At 33.4% G+C, this 2,935-nt stretch overlaps 1 protein-coding gene across 1 annotated transcript in view; it reads right to left on the reverse strand.

Moving 5' to 3' along the window:
* Positions 1-546: 546 nt before the first annotated feature.
* rbl1 (retinoblastoma-like 1 (p107)) overlaps positions 547-2,935 on the reverse strand; it is a 22,673-nt gene continuing 20,284 nt past the window's right edge. The window contains exon 24 of the mRNA XM_080025957.1: positions 547-2,935. This exon is cut by the window's right edge and continues 234 nt beyond it. The gene's annotated coding sequence lies outside the window, so the exon portion shown is untranslated.

Below are 2,935 nucleotides of genomic sequence, written 5' to 3' on the forward strand. Positions count from 1 at the left end.
GGAGTTTTTTTTTCCAGCGCACACACAGTACAGACAGGTAGCGCGGATCATGAGGAGATATTCACTGATTTTGATAAAAAGTGATTTTGACAACAAGCGTTCTCCAGAATCACTGACTACACCTGAGTGCCAGTCTGCAGCAGCGGTAACAGAAGCCAATAATATACAGCAAAGCTTAATTTCCTGTTAAACCGAATACAATGGCCTGATCTTTCTCTGGGACCTCAACTCTTCCCCACATTATAGCCTGTCATTTTTTTTATTATATTTTTTAAATGCAATTTCTTTTTATCTGAAATCCAACTTCATTTCAACCACTGGAATATGAATGTCCTGCTATTTTTGTAGTTGATAAAATAGCGCATAAACTATCCATTTTTATCAATTGTTAGATAGAATATTTGGACCACGAAATAAGACAATTCAATTCAATAAATTGTGAAAAAAAATTAAACATCGAGTCAAATGAATTAACACAAAGTACATTTTATTGTACAAAAACCTTTTTGACAATTTATAGAAAATACAAATTTTCTTGAACTTTCAACAAAATATCACAAACAAATTCACGTCCATTATCGTACTTTTATAGGCAAAAACATTTGCATTTTTAATTTCAGCATTTTATTACAAGTGGTTTTAGTTTTATATTGCCGGGTGTTAAGAACAACAACACAGTTTTGAGAGTTGTAGCTTTTCCTAAAATGTTAAATTTGATACATAAAAAAAACGGTAAGTAGTGTAGATACTACACACTCGGGTACAAATGCTGCTTCAGTCGAGCACTCTTCATTTGCATTTTTTTTTCATCATAAAACATTAAAGCTATAGTGCGTAGCTTCTGTCGCCCCCATGAGGAATTCTGAGGAATTACAACAACACTGTCGGTGCATCTACATGAGGTAAAGCCTTCAGTGATGGCACAAGGATTTTTACACCTTCTGCTGTACGTCCAGGTTTTTTTTTAGCAGTAGAATCAACAACTGAAACATTTCTTGGGCTCTTCTTGGGATTTCTTCTGAGCTCCTGCACCAGTGTCAGGGGTGGGGGGGACACCAGTTTGTAAACGCTGCCATACTGAGAAATACAGAGAGAGTTTTGTGGAGCTGATAATAGGCTTAATCAACTTTATCTCAAATCATTTGGCGATGGCTTTGAATTTAACCGACATTTGTAGGTCACGCACTATGGCTTTAAATGCATCTTAAACCAGAAAGGAAATACTAAAAAGGAAATGTATTAATAAAATTGATAAAATCTCAAGTAGAGAGACATCAGTTTAATGGAAGACATGTTTAAAGACCTACTTCACCGGTTTGAATATGAAGGTGTATTGAATTCTGAGATCATATATAGTATAAATGTGCGATTTTTTTTTAAATTGGTTCATCCTAGCCTGAGAAAAGGCAGAAAGAGTGTTTTTTTTAACCCTATATTTCTCTTTCTCGTGACATCACAGAAAGAGAAATATAGGGTTAAAAAAAAACTTACTTTGTAAATATTACTGTGATGTCTTTTACTGTGACACCTTCATATTCAAACCGGTGAAGTAGGCCTTTAATACTAAAGAATGTACAATGGAGATTGATTTGATTTGTCGTAAAAACTATTTACAAAAAGTTCAAATCTTATTTTTTCAGTAAAATCGTTTTGACATCTGTTCTTGCACTTTCTGTTCATGTGTGTGTGTGTATGTGTCTGTGTGTGTGTCTGTTCGTGTGTGTGTGTGTGTTTGTGTGTGTGTGTGTATGTATGTGCGTAGGTTGAATCAACATTTTTACAGAATTGGCCCGAATACAAAACCTATTGTTTTTTTTTCATCAGATTAATTATTTTTTTTACATACAACAAGCAAAAGTGTTGGGTTAAGGCTTTGTTTTTAGCCTTAGTGTTTTATTTTAGTATTCAGTATTTTTTATGTTTTGGGTTGAAGACACAAACATTTAATTATTTATTTATTTTTATTTACAATTTATTTTTATTTATAATTTATTAATTTGATGACACAAAAATTAAAGATTATTATTTTTTTTATATATAATTAAATAATTTTTTTTAGTTGGAAATGAGGGCTATATTTTATATCTATATTAACTTTAAAAAAAATATACAATATAAAAGTCTTATATTCGAGCCAACTCTGTGAACTGTCAACACTTCTTGTGTAACTTCAGTGTCTTTATAGAGCGACTGAAACACAGACTAAAAATGTCAAATTATCGTTGACCTCATTGTTTGTAGTAAAGATGTCTCTGAATATCATATTATCAAGATATTATCCCCGGTATGAAAGTCAGTATTTCTATATTTTGTGTTAAAGACAATAGACATATAAAATGAGTTATACCATTATTTACTATCCGGCTGCTATAACCCTTAGGTCATAAAAAAAAAAAAAAAAAGTTTCATAATTTCTCCTAATTTTTCTTTTGTTTATAACCATATTCTCTCTGTCTCCATAGTGAACTCTGCCCCTGCGTTCCGAATCGCATACTTTCTACTATTTAGTATGGTAGAAAAAACATTTAGGATGTCCCAATTCTTATGGCCAGATTTAGGATGGTTAGAAGTACCCGGATGTCCTACTTCATCTGGCCAAGATTGTTAGTGTTGAAAACTGCATCCTATTTGGGCGATTTTGACCCACAATCCGGTGCGCACGTGAAGTGACGTCACATCGACGAAGCCTCCGTATGAAAACAAACGGGGATGCGACGGATGTAAAAGCAAGAGGCAGGATTAAGGCGCAATGTTATGATGAAATAAAAGAGTAAAAGTATGTCCCAATAGTATGCCTACAGTATCCTTACTAGATTATTTTTATCGTCGGATGTAGTATGTAGAATAGAAAAAAGAAAGAGTATGAGATTTGGAACGCAGGGTGTATTCTCGCTGTCTCCATAGTGAACTTGCCGTGTCTCCAAATATTTCTGTG

This window comes from Ammodytes marinus (assembly GCF_949987685.1).
Source record: "Ammodytes marinus genome assembly, chromosome: 4".
Taxonomy (NCBI): domain Eukaryota; kingdom Metazoa; phylum Chordata; class Actinopteri; order Uranoscopiformes; family Ammodytidae; genus Ammodytes; species Ammodytes marinus.